The sequence below is a fragment of the Rousettus aegyptiacus genome, unplaced genomic scaffold (assembly GCF_014176215.1).
Source record: "Rousettus aegyptiacus isolate mRouAeg1 unplaced genomic scaffold, mRouAeg1.p scaffold_m13_p_16, whole genome shotgun sequence".
NCBI classification, from domain to species: Eukaryota; Metazoa; Chordata; class Mammalia; order Chiroptera; family Pteropodidae; genus Rousettus; species Rousettus aegyptiacus.
The window spans coordinates 51,986,585-52,007,057 of record NW_023416291.1 but is presented as its reverse complement, the minus strand read 5'-3'; the positions used below and the strand labels follow the sequence as shown (position 1 = coordinate 52,007,057).

Sequence of the window (20,473 nt, the reverse complement as noted above, 5' to 3'; positions counted from 1 at the left end):
CGGCCACCCTGCCGCCGCCGTGCTGCGTCGAGCTGTGGCACGCTAGGCGGAGGACTCGACCTCTCTGGGCCTAAGCGTTCTCACCCCGCCCTCAGAGAGCTATTGTGAAGATGAAACGCGCAGAAAGCGCATGAAAAGTCTGCCTTCCAACTCTCTTCCAAGTCTGCCCGCTCCTCCCCACTCCCCTGTCTACACCTGGCCCACCCACCTGGACCCGCGCAGTCCCTCCCGCCCCGGTCCCCGGCTCCCGTCCTCCGCCGCCCCAGCCTGTCCTCCCCACGGCAGCCACCAGAGGGCGCCCGTGGGCGCCCGAGTCAGTCCTCACCCCGTTTAAAACGACGCCCCTCATCCCGCCACTCTCGAGTCCCTTTTTTCCCTCTCGTTTTCTCTCATCGCCATCTAACACGGCTCGGATTTTGCCGTCGTCCATCCGAGATCGGAGCACGGGCCCCACAAAGGCTGGGTCCCAGCACAGGGCCTCGCACACAGTAGGTGTCGGAGGGACCCCCGGGGCGACCAAAGGCACAGATGCCGCGGAGGCGACCGCTATGGCCGAGCCAGCTGCCCGGCCGAAGGGCTGGCGGCGGAAGCACCCACGCCGCCTCCAGCGGGGCCCTTCCTGTCCCCCTTTCTGAGCCGTGCCTGGACTCTGCCCTCTGCGCCCTTTCCTGAGCCTCCAGCACCGGTCTGAGCCACCCGCATCCGGGGGCTCTGAGTAAACACAGAAAGGGGGGGCTGCCCGCATGCCGCATGGTGCCTGTGGCCTGGGCGGGGCCATCCCTCCCTCCCGCCAGCTTAATCCCTGCCCCGGTGGGAAGACCCCGAGGTTGAGCAGGGACCTCGAAGCAGACAGAAGTGTCCGACTTGCTGATCCTGCCCCAGGAAGGGCTGGCTCTCGGGAGGCGCCGGATCAACATTTAGCGAATACAGGTCTGGTTTCCAAGTACCTCCCTCCCCCCTCAGCAACTCATCAGGAACCCTGGCAGGGAGAGTGATCGATCGGTGTCCCTATTTTCCAGGTGGGGATACCAAAGCCGGAAGACGTGAAGTCACAGCAAATAAGGAGCAGAGCTGGGACCCGAACCCAGGCCATGGGCCCTAGGGTCCGCTAACTCACATGGTCTCAGTAAATGGCCAAAGTGAAACCTGACAGGAAAATGCCCATAATTCCTGTAAAGCACTAGCTGTGTACTGAGACTCAGAGCACTTCAGCCGTGTGCCTAAGTCCCCAGGTGTCCCCATTTCAGAGACGGGTAAACTGAGGCTCAGAGAAATTCTGACACTTGCTCAAGGTCACACGGCCAGCAAGGGGCAGCGCTGAGACCCAGACCAGGGGCTTCCTGACCAGACGTGGGCCTGCAGGCCACAGGGTCGCCCCTGCACAGCAGCAGCTCGCGGCTCTGAACACCAGACGCCCCCTGGTGGCCGCGTCCACGGGGACACAGAACGCGAAACCTACATGACAAGTGTCAGGGATGGGAACGCAGCCCTGCGGGGCGGCTGGGCTTCTTCAGGCCTAGAAGGGGGGAGGGGGGAAACTCCTAACACCAACTGCGTTTTTAAAAACCCCACAGCAACTCACGGAGACTGGCCCGTCAGCCCGCGTCACATCCGTGGGCAGCCAGAGGCCCCGGAGCGCTGGCGGGGACGCGGCTATTTTAAAAGGGGCTATTTCTGGAGGCCGAGGTGAGAACGCGGGGGCGAGAGAGAGGATCGGGAGCAGCCGCTGGGGCCCACTCTGCCGGCCTGAACCGGCCAGCTGGGTGGGGGCAGCTGGCAGGGGCCGCTGGGGTGCTGCCTGCCAGGGGCGCGAGCGGCCCGCCGGGGGACCTGGGGTGCCGCAGGGCACACGCACTGGGCCCGGCAGAGGAAACCGGCGAAACCGCCTCCCCCGGGGAGTCCCGGCCGAGGGCGAGGCGGATTTTAAGACGCCGGCAACGTGGATATGGCGACGGCGCTTCGAGGCCTGAAGGAGACAAGAAGCCACCGCGTCCTGAGGCTCACGTGCTGCGGCTGTGGGAGCGGGTCGGGCTGCGGCTGCCAAAGGTCTCACGGGAGAGGCGGAAGTTCTCTCCTCACGTCAAGGAAGCTCCCGGGTTGGCCTTTCACAGGGCTGCTGCCTGCCCCACAATCGCTGGTGCCCAGGATCCTTCCCTCCCCTTCTCATCCACGACACCTGCCTCGCGGTGCAAAATGGCTGCCTGAGTGCCTGCCATCACCTCCGCATTCTAGCTGGGGGTAGAAGGGGGATGGGCCACCTCCCTTTGCAGGCATTTCCAGGAAATCCTGCCTGTTTATCCCACCGGTCAGAGTTGAAGCATAGAGCACAGACAGCAGCGAAATACATCGGGGAAAAAAAATTTTTTTCTTACCAGGTGGCCGCGTGCCCAGATAAGTTATAGGATTCAACTATTATGGAGAAGAGAAGGGTCACTGAGAGACCCTGCCACAAACATATGGCCCAGCGGGGTCGGCCCTGACGTTCCGAACCAGTGCATCTCAGACATGCCGGCCCGGAGGCGGGCGAGGGAAATCACTGGGGCCAGGCCCCTGCCTCCACGCGACAACGGTTTTTGCTCATCCCAGGGTCCCTTCTCAAAGACTGGAAAGTCAGAAACTGGCCCAGGCCACGTGCAGGCTCTGCATTTTGGGGGCCCCCAGAAGGCAGGACCTCCCCCCCCCCCATCGTCAGCTCTGCCCACGTGCCAGGGCCCAAGGAACCAGGCTTCCCCCGTCCGCCCTCCCGGCTGCCTGGTTAGGACGCCTGACCCATCCATCTCCTTCTCCTCAGTAAACAACTGTCAGAGAAAATAAATAGTTTTTAATAGGCTCATTAATTGAATTCAGGGAGAAAGAACCTTCTCCCCAAGCCATGGAGAAGGAACACCCAGACACAAAGTCCAAGCAAAGTCTGGTGGCGGAGGGGGTCTCAGCCGGCCGCTCGGCCGGGGGACCCCGAACGGTCCCAGCCGCCTGCAGCGGAATGAGCCGACGGCCAGGGGGCCGTCCCTGCCCTGCACACGTCCAGCCCTCGGAAGCCGGCCGCCTCCGGCGGGTGCCAACGCAGCCCTGGCCTCGGCCCCAAGCCTAGGCAGCTGCTGGCGGATTTAACTTCTTTTTTCTGCTCCCGACACATCTACTTTTAGGGTCCCACCTACTTACGTCAAGAACGCACCCATTCATGAGAGTGGGAAGTTTTCTCCTTTAAGTTTCACAGGAGAACACATTTAAAGAAAACGACCCCTCGTTAGCAGGGTAGGGCAGCCGGGGCAAGGGGCACGCGACGGGCATCGTGAGGGGCCGAAATCTGGCTGGTGCCGGGCAGAGCACCGGATGGGGGGGTCCAGACGCCTCGATGCAGCCTGCAGGGTGACCCTGGCGCAGACCCAGAGGTCAGAACTGACCCCCTCCGGCCGCCGGCGTCTCTGGCCGCGCAGGTGCGGTCGGTCCCGCCAGTCACTGTGGCTCTGGTGGTCGGGGCCAGGCCTCCCGCCCTGGGCTTCCGTCCGCCTGGGCCTTGCCACTAGCTCCTGCCAGCCTGCTCTCGGCACTGCGGCAGGAGGCTCCAGGGTGACTCCACGCCCTTGAGAGAAGCCAAACGTGGGGCCGACCGCCCCCCAGGACCCCCAGGCCCCGTCTCGCAAAGCCCCGTGCACAGGTCCCTGACTTGCGTCGAGGGTGTTGGGTGTCGTACTGCCCTGCGTGGGGCTCGTGCCAACACTTGGCAGGCACACTCAGCACAGACCCCGCCCACCGCCCACCGGACAGTCTCACACCCATTCCACAGACGACTGAGGCCCCAGCAGGTCACATGGCTAATGAGGCCGAGACGGCAGCGTGGCCCCCGGGTGGCTTCTCTGGCCTTCTGGCTGGACACACGGGGTATGGAGCAAACAGCAGGTGTAGCCGAGTCTTAAGATCACCTGGCCTGGCTACTATGCACTCTTTGGGGTCGCTGCCTCTTCCGGGCTTTTCTCATGGACTGTTTCGGGGTTCCCTGAGCCCCACCTTCCAAACTCCCAGCTCTTGACACCCACTCATCACTACTTCTGTGCCAGACAACTCAGACTCGCGGGGGCTCCGAGAGGACAAGTGAGGGGTCAGAGTCACAGAGCTCCTGCCTCGGGCCCGGGTCTCCTGCCCTCTCGTCCCCGGGCCCGGGCAGCTGCTGGGGCGGAGGGGGGTTCCCCAACCTCGACCTTCCCACCTGGCAGGGAGAGACGGCGAGGAGGCCAGCAGGGAGCTTGGGTGCGCTGTCCAGACAAGCTAAGCAACTCCCCCAAGGTCACACAGCTTGTGAGAAGCAAAACGGGGGGTGGGGGGGAGGGTGCACCCAGCACCCAGACCACACCAACACCGTCCCCCACAACACAGGTGGGATGGGGAGCAGCCTCCCGGCTCCTCAACCGCCACATGATTGCGGGGCCCAGAGCAAATGAGAGCACAGGGCAACCTCCTGCGAATGCCATGAAGAATTTCAGTGAAACGGCCCAGGGCCCTCCGTACCCCCACACAGAGGCCACGCCTCGGTTCTCCCTGGGGGCAGGAGCCAGGCAGCCCCGACCAAGTTTCTCGTCCCCAGTCGGTGCCTCGGCTTCTCCACCTGCAAGACGGGTGACAGCTGCCACCTTCCTGGGGCCGTCCCAGAGGTGAAAGGAGGAAATGTGAACGATGCCGGCGCCCGGGTCGGGGACTCGGTGTCCGGGGGTGGGGGGTGGGGGAGGGTGGCTGCCCCTCCGTGCAGCTGCTGGGAAACTGCAGGTTTGGGGCTCCGTTCTAACCCCCCGCCGCCATTCGTGAAGATGGGGGCCAGGCGGGAGGACACAGTGCTCCCCGGCACCGGCGCCCAGCACCGAGTCGACGTGATACCACGTAAGCAATCAGGCAGCAGGCAAGCGTCGTCCCGTTTCAGGACGAGGGGACCAGGGCTCAGGGGGAGGGGCTGAGGGCTGCTTCACGCGGCCCCCCGGGAAGAACCCACGTCGGGAGGGATTCGAGGCTGGAGCGCCCAAGCCTGCGCCCGCCCTCCCGAGGCCCCGAGGCCACGCGGGGCAAAGGGGAAGAAAAGCAGTGTGGGCGCGGCAGCCCCCCCGGCCGACACCCCCACCCCCACCCTGGCAGGACCCAGCATTCCCGCCTGCCAGCATCCGCCAGTCAGGGGCCACAGCCCGCCTCTGACGGTCAGGAGGGCGGTGGGGTGGGCAGGTGTGCCGCAGAAACCCATCAGCGACAGCGGTGGTCAAGTCCAGCCGGACGCTGGGGAGCACCGCAGGCGGACAGACATCCACGACCAGCCGTCAGCCTGACTTCGCCTGCGGCCGCAGCTCAGGTATGAATCAGGGCCCCCCCCCCCGCCCCAGAACTGCTGACATCGAGGCCAGATCGCTCTGTGCAGGGGGCGGTCCTGGGCACCGTGGGGCTGAGGGGCATCCCTGCCCCCCCAGCTACCACCGGTGCCAGGAGCCCCCCAGTCATGACGACCACAGGTGCTCCCAGACATGGCCCAGTGTCCCCCAAGGAGCAAAACTGACCCTAGTTGAAAACCACTGCAATAAACCCCACAAGAAGACGCTGGCACCCCCCATGCCCCAGGCCTGGGAGCCGACAGGTCCCTTCCGGAAACGGAGTGCGAGGCGCGGGTCCTGCAGCCGGAGATAATCCGCAGCCAGGCCCCGCGGGGCCAGCCGGCTTCCCTCTGCTCGGCATTTAATTTAAGTCAAGTTTATCATTATGACCAATATTAATACAATCAGAGCCAGCGTTTATCGAGCGCAGACGCTGGCCCAGGCCCCGTCCACGGCCCTCCCGAGTGAGTGCTGGTGCCTTTGAGGGACCTGTCAGTCACGGTGGCTTCGGATCTCAAACCATCGCACAGCCCAGGACAGGGAGGCTGGGCGGAGAGGCACGGGAGGGGGTCCGAGCCCGCACGACCCGCAAAGGGAAATGTTTAAGGAAAAGAAAGACCCAAGGATGTAAAATAGGGCTATTTCATGTAAAACCTAGGTTTCTGACTTTCCTTGGGAAATCCGTCAGATCTGGCTGTGGAGCCATCTGGGGCTGCCCAGGAGGCTTGGGGGGCCCAGCCGGCCCCGGCCACCCGCTGGCATTGCCTGCCTGGCCCTCGCGGGGGCTGGGGTTTGAGAATGACGTTCCCACTGCGTCTTCCTGACCTGGTTTTCCCCTCCGACTGGTGTGAGGGGCCCCGGCCCACACCCCAGCTCGCAGCCGGGCGGGCCTGGCTGTGTGGCCTCAAGCAAGTTCCTCTCCCTCTCTGGGCCTCAGCCCGGGGGTGTCTCCTGAGCTCCCAGTGGCATGTGCCACCCGGCTCGGGGTGGGGGGGGGCTCTGGGCAAACTGTGGCCCTGTGTCTTTAAAATGCAATTCCCTCTCCTCCCGCCTCCCCTCTGGCTGGGGCCGCCTCCTAGACTTGCACTTGCTGTCCCCAGCACCTGTCCACCTGTCTCCATCACAAAGGCCATCTCAGAAAGGCCCTCCTTGTCCCCCACAGACGAAATAGTGGCCGGGCGACAGACTGGCTGCCACCAGGTTTTCGGTCTCGGCAGAACCCTCTGCCTTACGCACCCACTGCCCGCCCCGCCCCCGCCCCCGCCCCCAGCACACTGAGGGGGACCAAGGACGTGGCCTGCTGTGTTCACCGCTGCATCCCCAGGGTTTCTTTCACTTATTTATTGATGCCGTTTTTAAAAAGAAAGAAGAGCTTACACAGTGCTGCCGAGCACGTGGTAGTTCGCACGCCCCTCGCAATACCCCTGTCACGAGCGACGTGATGCCAAAGCCCCTCCCCACGCCTTGCAGGTGAGCGAACAGGTGCCCGGCAGCCACGTGACCAGCCCGAGGCCCGGCTGGCTGAACAAATGAACTGGCGAATGAATGAATGGACGGATGGATGTTTGCACGCCGAGCTAGTGAGCTCACCGTCGTCTGAGAGCCCCTGGGCTTAGGCCACAGTCGAAGCCGAGAGCTCAGAGCCGGGAAGCGTGGGACTGCCCCCCCCCCCCCCGGCTCCTGCACTCGGGGGCCACCGCCGGGGTCTGAGCGCCCGGAGCCCCCTGGGCAGCCGCCTGCCCTCCGCGCCAGGCTCGCCCGGCCCCCGTGCTCAGACCCCGCCGGGCGCCGGGCCTGGTCCCGCTGTGGAAGTGGGGCGGCCTTGATTAGGCAGCCAGTGACGGGGAACGCCCCAGTTTGCAGTGGGTGAGTCATCCTCGCATCGTTCCCAGGCCGGACCCCACGGAGGGACGGGCCACTGGGGGAGAGGAGGGTTCCGGGGAGCCCCTGCTGGGCAGGTCCCGCTAAGTGACCGTGCATCGCTTCACACACATGAACTCATTTAATGTTCCCAACAGCCTCGCGAGGCGGGTGCCACCTCTGTCCGTCCCGCGGACACGAGCGCCAAGGCACAGGGAGGCATTGCGGCTTGCCTGGGGTCACACGGCCCCGCGCGGCCATGCCCGGCCCTGAACCCGCGGCCTCGGGCCAGCGCTGAGGACGGCGGCCGGGAGTCCCAGTCCCCACAGCGACCCCCCCGGGGCCCCCCGCAGGTGAAGCGTCGGCAAGCGACTTCTCTGACAGCGAGGCAGAGCTCACCCGCCGACTCTGCCGGACGTAAGACTTCAGGTCCTCTCGTCTGTCGCTCTGGGTGAGACCCCTCACTCTGTCGCCTGCGGGCTGCGTGACCCCCCGCCGGCGACGTGACGACCCCTCTCTGTGCCTCCGTTTCCCTCTCCGAGAAAGCGAGGGCGCCCCACGAGCTTACTCAGCACAGGGCCTGGCGCGGGCGGCAGCTCCGCGTCAAGTCGGAGCAGCTGTTATTATCCCCCCCGACATCCCCTCATCTGCTGGTCACGGGGTTAATTACGAGCGGCATTAAATTATACACACACAGATGCCTCGACCCTGCCTCCCCGACCCCCTGGACGCCCACCAACGCGCGATCACCCGCATGACAACACGACCACAGAGCACCTCCCGGCCACCGGGACAGTGCCAAGCCTGGCAGGAGCCGGGCACCAAACACGCAGCATCTCATGCCCCGGCTGGCCACGAAGCAGGCTGTGTCGGCCCTGATCCTAGCGACGAGGCAATACAGAGAGGTCGACTAGCCGGCCCAGCTGTGCACAGTTGAAGCCAGGTGGGTGGTAGGCCCGGGCTCTGACCCAAACCAAAGGAAGGCGGAGGCATAACCTCATTTTGCAAATGAGAAGCCTCCCGCAGGCACGAGCCCCACGGAGAGGGAGAGGGAGAGGAAGGAGAGAACTGAGAGAACGACTCGGATTTTCAGTCCCCGCCCCCCCCGCCCCCCCCCGGAAGGACGGGAGACCCCTGGCCTTCCGACAAGGAGCTAATGGCAAAAAATTTTTTAAACAAAAAATCCTCAAGAGCCACGAAGACCACACAGGGAGCTCTGCACAAAATCTACTCTATCCAAAAAAAAAAAAAAAAAAAACATTTGCAATTCAGCCCCCCCCCTTCAGGCTTTTGTGGGGGAGGGGTCACGGCAAGCCAGAAACGCAAGCTCCAAGCCCCCAACCTCGGCGGCATCCGTGGAAACGCGAACTGGACCGACGGGGATGCTGCACAAAAACGTGGCTAGGTGTTCAGGTGTGGGGTCCGTCTGGCCTTAGCAGAACTCCAAGTGCCTCAGGTCCAGGGAACCTGAGATGGGGTTCCGCAGCCAGGTGGGAATGGCACCGGGCCCCGGGTCCAGCCCGGCCGGGCCAAGCCCGGGGAAGGGCAGGGAGACCGGCAGCTCCTTGGAGGAGAGGAAAGAGAGAGAGACAAAAATAAAGCACGAAAGTCAGGGCCGGGCCGTGAGTCACTCCCACCCGCCCGTTAATTTTCGCTTTTGCAGAAGTGTAAGCCAATTGATTTTTTCATATCCCCCACGCACCCTCCCCACCCAACGCTTCTGAAATATCAGCCAGAGACGAGACAGAAATGGTACGTCGGGGTTCTTTTTTTCTTTCTTTTTTCCTTTCTCTCTCTCTTTTTTTTTTTCCGAGTGTCTTTTCTTCCCTTAAAGAAAAAAAGAAAGAAGGGGAGTAAAACCCCACACCTTACACTCAATACCCTTGAACTCCTAGAAAGCAGGGGGGTGACAGACCGGACCGCAGGCCGAGGAGATCCAGGGGTCGCCCCTTCCTGTGCGCTTCACAGCTGAGCCCTGCCTGTCTCTGGGCTGGCGGCCCTCCTCCTCGCGACGAGGCAGCACACACTCGGACTCGCGTCCTGCGCCCTGTCTTCCCCGCCCCGCGAGCCGGCAGCTTCCCGGTTCCAGGCCGGGGTAAGGTAGAAATAAGACAACCAACGCGGAGAGACCGTCAACAGCCTCGTTCTCCCCGACACAGGCAGCGCTGTGACTCCGCCAGGCGCCCGCGGTGGGCTCTTGTCAGCTTGGCAGTGGGTCCCGTGCAGGCACGGCGGTCATGCCTTCACCTTGTCCCCTCTCTGCCCACCGGGGGCTGAGCCGCCCTGCCTGGCTGGCGGCTGGGGCGTCCCTCCACGCACCCTGCCCCGGCGTCTCTGCTGCGGGGAAGGCCACGGCAAGGGCATTCTGCACCAGCCCCACAGCACGGGGGCGGCCTCCTTGCAAATTCTGGAAAACGGGACGCCCGCCGCCAGAGGGTGTCGCCGGGAGGCTGTCCTGGATGCAGAAAAAAAGCCGGGGACCCCGGTGTGGCAGGGCCACTGCCTAGGCCCCCTGCCTCCCTGCAGGGGCATCGGACCCCTGCCACAGGCGCCGCGGGCCGCGAGGCGCCCGCCAGGCCCACCGCGCCTTTCAAGAACCGGCGTCTGGCTCCGAACGACTCCACGAACGGAGCCCCGTGCAGTGGGGCGAACCGCTCTCCACCGAAAACATTAAGCTTCGCCAATTATTCCCCAAACCTGCTGGGTTTATAAATACCCGCTTTTATATTTAGGGTTTTCTCTCCACCCTGAACTCTCTACACGCCCCCCCCCCCACTTCCCCCACACACGGCTGTGGCAGGTACTAAAATCACTGAAATCACGTTAGCAAGAGAAGGTGGGGCGCGGGGCGCCTGGGCGGAAACGCCACACCGTGCCTCGGAGTCGCTCTCCCCCGCCCCTCCCCGGCCACCTCGCTCGCTGACCCTCGCACAGGCCGCATGATCGGTGGGGCCACAGGGCGCCCGGCGCCGGAAGCAGCAGTCGGAGGTGTGCACTGTGCTCTAACACCTGTGAAAGGCCGTTCGGTGGTGACCCAGAAGGCAGGAGGGGAAACTGAGTCACCGCCGGGACGTCACCGGCTGGTGGAGGTGGGGCTGCCTTCTTGGGCAGCCCCGGCCCTGGGCAATGCTGGGCACAGGCTCCCCCCCCCGCCCTGCCCCCCGGTTCTGTGTGGCCCAGTGAAGAAGGAAACGGGGGGATGGTGACGGCTCCGGAGCAATCCCAGATGCCGCAGTCCAGTCCCTGCCGTCCGGGGACCGTCTCCCTTTGCACTTGTTCCTGACACCTCGGCCCAGAGCCACAGCGTTGGGAGGAAATGCGAAAATGCCCTGAGCCCCCCGGGAGGCAGGCGGAAAGGAGGGCTCAGAGGGAAACAGACCAGAGCCTGGCCCACGGGCCTACGATGGCTTCCGTGCGGCAGCGGGCAGGTGCTGGCTTTCAGCATCCCCCTCTGCGCCCACCACACACCCAGCTCAGGGGCCAGCAAGGGAGGGCTCCCCGAGGAGCCCAGCCAGCCACCTCAGAGGCGCCCTCCAACATCAACCCCCCAACGCCAGAATGACCCATCCCCCATCTCCGCAGGGAGTGGGCCAGGCTATCGCCTGTCCTCTCAGGGACAGGGATGGCCAAAGACATGACAGCACCAGCCCTCGTCACCCCCTGGGGGGCCGATGTCACCAGCCGAGGTGGCAAGAATAGAAAAACGCATGAGCTCATCAGCAGGCCAGGTCTCCTCCGACGTATTGTTTGCCTGAGCCCAATTATCCCAACTCTCAGGGTGACAGAGTATGGCGGGCGGCAGCCCCCAGGGGGCCGGGGGGGCTGGGCCCCATGAAGAAGTGCACCGTCATGGTGAAGGTGCCCCCAGGGCCCTGGGGACAGGGCAGAAGGAAGCTTTCCGGAGAGAAAGAATGGAGACCCAGACAGACTCTGGGCACCTCTTGCCGCCCGGCGGAGGGCATCGTGGGGCCAGGGGTGTCCGGCCAGAGACTCAGGCCCAAGTTGGTGGGCTCGGGGATGTGGGGGCAGAAAGCAGCCACCCCCAGGCCCAGCTGCCTGCCTTCCACAGCCAAAGTATCAGCTGGCAGAGGGAAGAGAGGGCTGAGGGACAGAAGGCAGGCGAGACTGGCAGGGGGAGGGGCACAAAGAAAAGGGACCCTGGGAGGGGGAGGGGAGCTATGCAAATGAGAGAATCGTCGGGTTCCTCGGCCCTTAATAAAAGCTGCAGCAGCGGCAGCTGGTATCACAGAGTCTCACAGGCGGCAGGCAGCTCCGCGGGGGAAGCAGGGTGCCCCAAACAAAGAGGGGCCCTCGCCCTCTGCACCCCAGGGACGACAGCGCTGGTGGACATCAAGAGAAGGCCAGCAACCAGAGTCTGGGTGGAGGCCACTGAGTGCCGGGAGAGAGTGGGTCCCTATCTTGGGGACCCGTCGGCACCCTCCCGCTTTGTCCCGGCTTCTTAGAGTCCTAATGCCCAGCCGGAGCACCTGAGACGCCTCCCCCTACCCCTGCCCTGCTGCCCAGGCTGAGTTTTCAGAGGCCTGGCCAGCCGCACATGAGCCCCATTCTGAGTGGGGACTCCCCAGATTGAAATGGGGGACAGGGGAATCCCAGCTGAGCCCAAGAGAGGGAGGGGAGGCGCCCCCAGATGGAGGCGCTGGGGTTTGTTAATTTGGAGTATGAGGTCGCTAGGGGGGCGGCTACATTTAAGGAAGGCTTGTGGAGGAAGGGGCGCTCTCAAAAGCTGCCTATTTACGGAGCTGCCAGAGGACTGGGAATCGGGAAAGGGTCACTTAGGAGGAGGTTCCGGATTTGGGGGGGTGTGGCTGGAAAAAATGCCAGTTTGCGGGGGGCTTCCCTGGTTTGAGAATTTTGGAGAGAAACCGGCTGAAGGGGAGTTCCCGGATTTAGGAGGGTTTCGTGGGTAAGAGTCCTGGATTGGTGAGAGGAGGTGCTAAGGGGGGGGGGGTTCCTAAATTTGAAAGATTTCCATAAGGGCAGTAAACTTGGCCGCAGCCTGGTAGAAACCCTGGCGCCCAGGGCACCCGCACTCTAACTCGGGGGGCTCAGCTCAGGGCGACTCCCCCACCACCTGCACGCCCCCTTCAACCTCGTTCCGACGGCTCCGCCCCGGGGTGACGTCACCGTCCTTCCCCCTCCCCCCCGAAGCCCCCGTGGGGGCTCCCGCGGTGTGCGGAACCCGCGGGGCTGGCAGCTCAAGGGGCGGCTTCCCTTCTCCCGGGATCCCCACGGGGCCCCCAGCCCAGTGCCCAGGGGAGGTCGGGAGCCGGGCGTGCGCTCGTGTGACGGCCAGAGTCCCTGGGGCTGGGGGCTGAGCCTCGCCCCAACGGGGCGGGGGGCTCTAAGGGGACTCGGGGGCCGCAGAAGGGTGGGGCAAGGCCAGGGTGCTGGAGGGGCGCCCTCCCTTCAAGGGAGAGGCGAGGCCGGAAGGGCGCTAAAGGGAGATGCCGATGAGTCGAGGGCCTCCAGGGGAGGCGGACAGAGAGCGAAGGCGGCGGGCAAATCAGCAGCCCTGGGCGCACCTGCTGGTCCTCCCTCACTCCCACCTGGAGCCACACTCCCTCACTCCCACCTGGAGTCCCGGGCTGGTCTCCACTCCGGGGGGCCAGCGCGCTCCAAACCCCGAGCACAGCGCCCCCTGCCTCCAGGACCCGCCCGGGGTTCCTGGCCGGCGCCAGCACCCCCTCAGCACACACACGCGCGTCCCCCCTGCGCGCCTTCGCCCCGCCCGCAGCCCGGGGTGGTGCAGCCGGCGGCGCTGGGCAGCTTCCAACGCCGCGCTCCGGGCGAGTCCAGCCCAGCCCCCTCCCCCGCCGCGGCGAAGCCCCCCGCCCCGCCTGCCAAGCCCTCCCCGTGGCCCCGGCCCGGTCCGGCCCGGCCCTCCGGGGCATTGTTCGGACGCAGCTGACCGGGCGCAGCGTCTGGGCGTGCAGCCGGCTGCAGCGGAGCGTCCTCCGAGCACAATGGCCGTGCAGGCTTCCCCGGCACAAAGCGGGCGCGCTGCCCACTCCGCTGCCTCCGAGACCCCACTGGAGCGCCTGCAATTTGGGGATAATTCGGGATTTTGGTTCCCCCTTTACCTGAAAGCTGGCTGGGCTGGGCTTCCCCGGCTCTGCTCCGCTTCACATCCTGGCTGTTGCATGGGATCCGAGCAGAGCCCGAGCGCCAGCGGCTCGCGGCGTGCGCGCGCCGGCCGGGCTGCCGGGCGGGCGGCGCGAGGACACTCACTGCGGCTCGCGCTCCCTTCGTGCCGGCTCGCGCGCCCCCCCAGCCGGTGACGTCATCCCTTCCGCCGGCGCCGCCGCCGCCGGCCGGGGGCGGGGCCGGGGCGGGGCCGGCCCGCGTACGTCACTACGCAGCCGCTGCCGCCACGCCCCCCAGCCAATGAGGCGGCACGGCGCGGTCACGTGGCCCGCGGGCTTTTAAAGGGCCGCAGGAGCACGTGGGCGGTGGCTTTAGCGCGAGGGACCGCTCGAGCAGCGGTTCCGGAGGAGAGCCCTAGGGCACTTGTTACAAAGGCTATGGTGCTGCTCGAAATTATGCCGTCGCTCCCCGGCCCCTTCGAATAAAATTCAGCCTCCTGGGGGCATTCGCACCCACCACTCCAGACAAGCTGCCTCCTTACGGTTCTAACTAAAGGCTCACTCCTGACTCCGGGACCTTGCCCCCGCTGTTGCTGTGCCTCAGCAGCCCTCTGAGATCATCCGGTTTCTGCTCACACAGCAACTCCTTGTCGAAGGCGTCCCGGACCCTGGCACCAGCCCCCCCTATGCCCCATTCTCTATCCCATCATCCTGATTTTATTCTGGTCACACCAGGGTGTGACCCCTTGGACTCTGGGGAATCCCTATGTATTGGCCGAATGGATGAGGGAGCATTTCCAACAGAGTGAGCATTTTACAGACATCCCACCTCATGTCGACCTCAGCCGCCTTGACGTTAGCACAAACCACGGTAGGAACACCAGACCAGGAACTGACTTGCCCTACAGGGCTTTGAGCCCGTTTTCCCACCTGCAAAATGGATTTGCCTCTTTGAGTCTCAGTTTCCCCTCTGTGAAACCGGGCAAGGTAGCTCCTGCTCATGTGAAGAGTTTAAGGATGAATTGTGATAAGGTGCCCCTCCGACCTGTAGTTGGTGCTTGCAAATGGGATAATAAGGATAAAAAGGCAGAAAAAATAACAGGGAAAGATTACCACGGGAGGTGGGAGTACTCGGAGACAACAAACAAGATTGCACATGGAGGTGTGTTCTGAACATGTTGAAACCATCTTCTCTCTGCAAGGTATGTATTTGGAGAGGGCCTGGTGCCCACAAAGGAACTCAAGTTTAGAATTTGGTTTTTTTTTTTTCCTCCAGAATCATCGATTCATTCATTCAGGGCCAAAGATGCAGAGATAAACAAAAGGCATTAACCAGAGAGCAAAATGAGAAGGCGGAAGTCATAAATAGGAGAAGAGAGAGGAGAGAATGAATAATTAAACACGGAACCTAAATTAAGCTCGGAGTTTCCCAGCGGCCTGTGCAGCAGCCGGGTTTACAGAGCCTATCGTGTCCCTTGTAGCCGCATGACCCTGACCTCGCTAGCCATCGACAATCTGGCCTTGGTTTCCTCATCGAAGCAATGGGGACACAGTCCCATCTTGAAGGATCAAATGGTGGTGACCCCATAAACACTGAGCCTGGTTTCTCACACGCAGTAGGTACTGAAGCCTCGTGTGCTTGATGAAGTGGCGTGAGCCACAACCCTGCCACCTGTCTAGGGGAGGGACCTTGACCAGTTCACTCAGGCTCACGATTCCCATCTGTACAAAGGGGCATCCATAGCCACCTCGGGGGGTTTTTTATGAGCAGCAAAGGAAAACAGCGTAAAACATGGTGGAGCATGTGCCAGGGAAACCTATCCATTCAGGCCATCAATCTCTGTGCCAGGCTATTTTAAGAGCTAGGACACAAGGAAACAAAAGATGCTAAAGAAATACCTGCCCTCCAGGGGTTAATGGTCTAGGGCAGGAGACAGGCATGATCTCAGTCCAGGTAAAAAGCCCACAAGGTTCTGCACAGCCCGTCCCTGTCTCCTCGCTCCTCCAGCTGTGTCCCTTGCTCACTCCACTCCACCCACGCCGGCCTCTTCGCAGCCCCTCACGAACACCAGTCACAGTCCAGCCTCAGAGCCTTTGCACTGGCTGTTCCCTCTCCCAAGGATGCTGTTCCTCCTGCTCTTTCAAGGTGGGATCCTCCTCACCCTTCACCTCGGAACCGGATTATTTATGATAATTTGTAACGATTTTATATTTTGGCCAGTTTGCTTGTTTTCTGTCTGACGCCCCACTCCAGCTGTGCCTCCGTTTGACTGCCTGCAGGTGGGGGTAGTAATAGTCTCTATCTCCTAGGGTTGGCAGGAGGGTGAAATGAGCTACAGCACGTCAAGCACCTGGCACCAGGGGCAGGCTCCAAAAGGGCTTGCCTGACAAATGTGGCAACTGTCGATGGGAAAGCCAGAATGGCTAGCCAGATGACCATAAAAAAATCAATACAAAGAGAACAGAACGTTCCAGTCTGATATGGTCGTAGCCTCTGGGCAGCCTCGTGAGGTTGACAAGTGTCAGAAAGACACAAGGATTAGGTAACACCAGAGCAAGGCTTCCTGCAAGCCAGAGCTTGAAGAGAGCGGGGGAGAGATGTTCTCCCCAGGGCGCATGGCTGAAGCTTCAAAGTCCCACACTGTGGAAAACACTAGAATCCGGACGTAGGGCTTGGTGGGCTCTGGGTCTCCTCCGCAGCTGCCGGCCCCCGCACCTGGCAAGCAGTGGAAGTGAGTCACTATTGGGTGAAAAGTTCAGCCAATGAACATTTCCATCCGCTACAGGGGCTGGGGGGGTGCTCCCCACCCTCCCAGCCTCCTCCTTGTAGCCCCAACTCCGCCCCAGTGTCTCCCAGAACCTGCTCATTAGCTCCAGTGTGTTTTTGTTGAGCTAACTCCAGGGGAGCCATCAGCTGCCCATCACTGCATGTAAACAGGACTCCTCTGCCAAGTTCAGAATTGTCTGCACAGAACCCAGACTTAAATTCCTGGGAGACAGGTCCAAAACATCCCCCCACAACTTCGCCCTGTGCCAGAGATGCCGCCATCACTGCACGTGCCTTCTAATTAAACACAGTGCACACTCGTGCTCCCTCTCCCCCCCCCAACTCTCTTTCTCCTTTGCCCAAGTTCACTTCCAATGCCAAAGAGAAAAGGGAACACCCCATTGCCGAACACCTGCTCCATGGGGGGCTCTTTTGGGAGACCCCTGATTTAGTTCCTCAGGCAAGTGCTGGGGCTCTGGAGTCAGAGAGACATGGGTTCATGTACTGGCTGTGGCACTTGACAAAATTCAGCGTCCCTTCAAAAGATACTCAGCAAACTTGGCCTGGAAGGACACTTCCTCAGCCGACACAGGGCACCTACAGCTAACATCATGCTTAATGGTGAAAGACAGGGATGTTTCTCTAGCCATGTATAGTCAACATCATACCAGAGGATATAGCCTGGCAATTAGGCAAGAAAACAAACTTAAAGACATCCAGATTGGAAAGGGAGAAGTATAACTCTTTCTATTTGCACATGACATCAGACATCATTTGGTATACAGGCAATACTAAGGAATCCACTCTAAGAAAAGCGATTAAAATTGGTAAGCAAGTTCAGCAAGGCGGCAGGACGCAAGATCGATTCACAAAAAAATCCATATTATTTCCTCTGCAGTGCCAATGAACAAACAAAATGAAATTAAGCAACCAATTCCATTTATAACTGATCAAAAAGAATGAACTATTTAGAAAGACATTTACCAAAAGAAGTGCAAAACGTATACTATGAAAACGAGACAGTGTTGAAAGAAATGAAGAATACCTAAGTAAATAAACAGAAAGACAGCCCATGTTCATGGATCGGAAGACTCTGTTCTTAAGATGGCGACAGTCCCCCAGTTCATCTACAGATTCAACTCGATCCCTATCAAGATGCCAGCTAGCTTCTGCAGAAACTGACAAGCTGATCCTAAAATTCACATGGGCATTCGAGGGACTCAGAAGAGCCCCAGAACAATCTTGAAGAAGAACAGAGTTGGTGGAGGGGAGCTCATATTTGATTTCAAAGTTATTACGAAGCTATGGTCATCGAGATACTGTGGCCCTGGCAGAAGAACAGACATACAGACCAGCGGCCTGGGATCGGGGGTCCAGGATAAGCCCTCGCGCTGCCTCGCACCGTATATAAAAACTAACTCTAAATGTGCCGTAGACCTAAATGTAAGCGCTAAACGTGTAGAACGCTTGGGTGAAAACCCAGGCATCGATCTTCATGGTCCTGGAGTAGGCGATGGCTCTTTTGGGGTTCCTTTTGGGGTGACAAAAATATCCTAAAATCAGGTGATGGATGGTTGATGATGACGGTGATCGTTTGGGAATATATTTAAAACTAGTGAATTACACACTTCAATTGAGTGAATTGTATGGCGTGTAAATTACCTCTCAATACCACCGAGAGGCTCTGGGAGAGCCTGTCACGGGGACAGGTCTGGAACGAAGGTCAGCCTGACTGCAGAAGCTACACCCCTTCCTTCTCCAATGGTCCCGCCCTGGACCCCCCGGGTGTGTCTGCCTGCTGCCGGCAGGCTTGCCCTTTCTGCCACTCCACATTTTTATCTGCTCCTGCAAGCCACCTGCGGGAGGCCCTCCCGACTAGTCAGTCTGGCTCACAGCCCCTGGTCTTACTTAAGTCACTGTGACAGCTGGGCTGGGGGCCAGGGGTGGGCAGGGAGCCCGTTAACCCATCCCACGCAGCCGAGCACGCCACGGGGAGCGCTGGATACCTGCTAGGTGTGTGGGACCTCCCTGTGTGTGCAGAGGGTAAACTCGCGTTGTCCGCATACTATGCCCGGCTGAATCTTGGGAACAGACTGCAGGGGGTGTGGGGGTCCTGTGCCACTCAGAAGTGGGTGGAGGGGAGAGGGTTTATTCATGGCAAAGCGAGAAGACTCTGAGCTGGGGGGTGCAGGCTGGAACAAGGCATAGATTGCCCTAACTGCTATGGGGGCAGTTAGAGTGACATCTCCCTGCACAGCGAGCCAATCAGAGAAGTACCAGCATCCCAAAGGTGTATTTTTTTTTTTACCCCAGAAGATTATAAAGCTGTCCTCAGTTTACCTACCTGCAGTTAGGGCACATGGCACATTCTTCCAAAAAATTGAGCAAGCAGCTGTCACTGGCAGGCACTTCGACCCAGCCTGTGTTTTCCACTGTACATGTCACTGAGTCGATCAACAAATACTCACGAGCAGGCTTTAATCACGTGCAGTTCTTAGAGCAGTAGCCGGCACATAGTAGGCACTTAATAGGAGTCGCGGCGTTGTTTTTTCACACCGCCAAAGGAAGCCCGGCCCCGGGGAGAAGGGCGGCTTGGCCAGGACACAGAGTGGGCGCGGGCGGCCCGGCAGCCACAGAGCTCGGCGCTCCCCCTGCTCCCCTCCGCGGCCCCCACCCGAGCACACGGCTGCGAGTGGGATCAGCCTGGCAGCGGAGATGTCGCGCATGATAAAACGGGAAGTGCTAAATAAATCTGCTTGCCTTGCGTCCCAATTACCCGTCAAGCTCCTCACCCGGCGCCTGGCACTCTGGGCTCCGGGGGGCGGGGTGGGGCACTTTCCTGTTCCCTGGAGACTCACAGTGTCCTGGAAGCTGCACATAGGCCCCCCGACCTAGGGTCGTGGTTCTTGTCTTCTGAGGGGACGTGACTTTCCTTGGAACGGTAAGAAACGGAAATATTGGGACGTTTCTGAGCTGGGCGCTGGCTGCCAAGGTCAGGGACACAGGACTAGAGAAAGTTCCGTCTAATGAGCACCTACTGTGTGCAGCTCTGTGGGCTGAACACAGCTGAACAGTAAGAACCCTCCCCAGAGAGTAAGAAGGAAGTTTTCTGCCCACTTTACAGCAGAGTAAACTGAGGCCCCGAGCCAGAAGGGATGTACGGGCATTTGCATGGCTCGGGAGAGGCAGGGCTGGGCTCTGGCCCCAGGTCTGACTCAGCTCATTCCTTAACTTATCCATGCATCCAGCAGACACTTATTGGGTACCTACTGTGTGCCAGGCCCTGATACTAGGAGGCAACAAGCTCAGGCTGACTTTTTAACAGAAACCAGGTGAATAAATCAATGGCGGGAAGTGCTGGAGAAAATGAAGCTGGAGAGGGAGTGGGGGGAGGGGGTACAGGTTTAAACAGGTGGTCAGGAAAGGCCTCACTGTGGTGTTTGAACATCACAGGCCCAAAAGCGGTGGGGGAAGAACACCTGGCAGCAGGAAGAGTGGGTGCAAAGGCCCTGGGGCAGGACCCCGCTGGCCTGCTGGAGGCCTGCGTGGATGGAGCTGGTGAGCCAGGGCGAGAGGGAGGGGGCGGGGCAGGCCCTGCAGTGCCTGTGGGCTGGGGTTGCCCGCAGGCTTCTGCCCCAGGGCGGAGGCCGCCCTGGAGGGCTGTTGGAAGGACAGGACCTGACTGGGGGGCTCAGGGGCGCCCTCTGGTGGCTTCTGCAGTTGGGGTGAGGGCAGGGGCCGCCTACCAGGGTTGGGGTGACCGTGCTGCTCCAGGTGGGTGATGATAAGGTTGCAGGCAGCTTCGAGGGGAGAGTGGCTAGGCTGAGGACAGACTTGGGAACAGAGCGACCTTTGGCCACACTTTTCTGGCAGTCTGTCTGGAGCCTGGGCGACCTGCAGGGACTCGAAGGGGGTGCATTCGTATTATCACCCCAGATAACGGAGGCCCCGGTGGCTGCACCAGTCAGGGTGGTGCACACGGCCCCTGAGTCCTCCGGCTCCTGCAGCTGCCACCCCAGGTGCTGTGCAACGAGGCCGAGGTGTGTGAGCCCCACACCTCAGGCGGGGCAGCCTGTGCCCCCAAAACTCAGCAAACAGGCGCCCATTCCACCCTGAGCACTTGAGCAGGAGTCCCAGAAGGCCGAGCTGGAGACGCCAATGGCAGCACTCCCAGAGGCCTGTGGGCCGCTGCCTGCCCCTCCCGGGCCTTAACGACCATCACGGCCCTCCCCCCAAGGCTGGAGCTAGAGGCATCACCAAATCTGACACATGCAGAGCGCACGCTCTGTTCCAGACACCATCCCAACACTTTCCCCAGGAAGTGTTTTGGGCCGAGATGGCCCTTTTACAGGCGAGGCGCAGGGAGGCTGGGGACCAGCCCAGGCCCGCACGACAGA

The 20,473-nt window shown here is 61.4% G+C and overlaps 1 protein-coding gene across 4 annotated transcripts in view; it reads right to left on the bottom strand.

Moving 5' to 3' along the window:
* The window catches only part of PTPRS (protein tyrosine phosphatase receptor type S), a 90,513-nt gene extending 77,039 nt beyond the window's left edge, over positions 1–13,474 (bottom strand). For 3 of the 4 annotated variants that reach the window (XM_036234063.1, XM_036234058.1, XM_036234064.1), the window contains exon 1: positions 13,307–13,455. The gene's annotated coding sequence lies outside the window, so the exon portion shown is untranslated. Of the gene's footprint in view, positions 1–13,306 lie in introns of all 4 variants that reach the window. The other variant, XM_036234057.1, reaches the window with a different exon arrangement.
* Between the last annotated feature and the right edge of the window lie 6,999 nt (positions 13,475–20,473).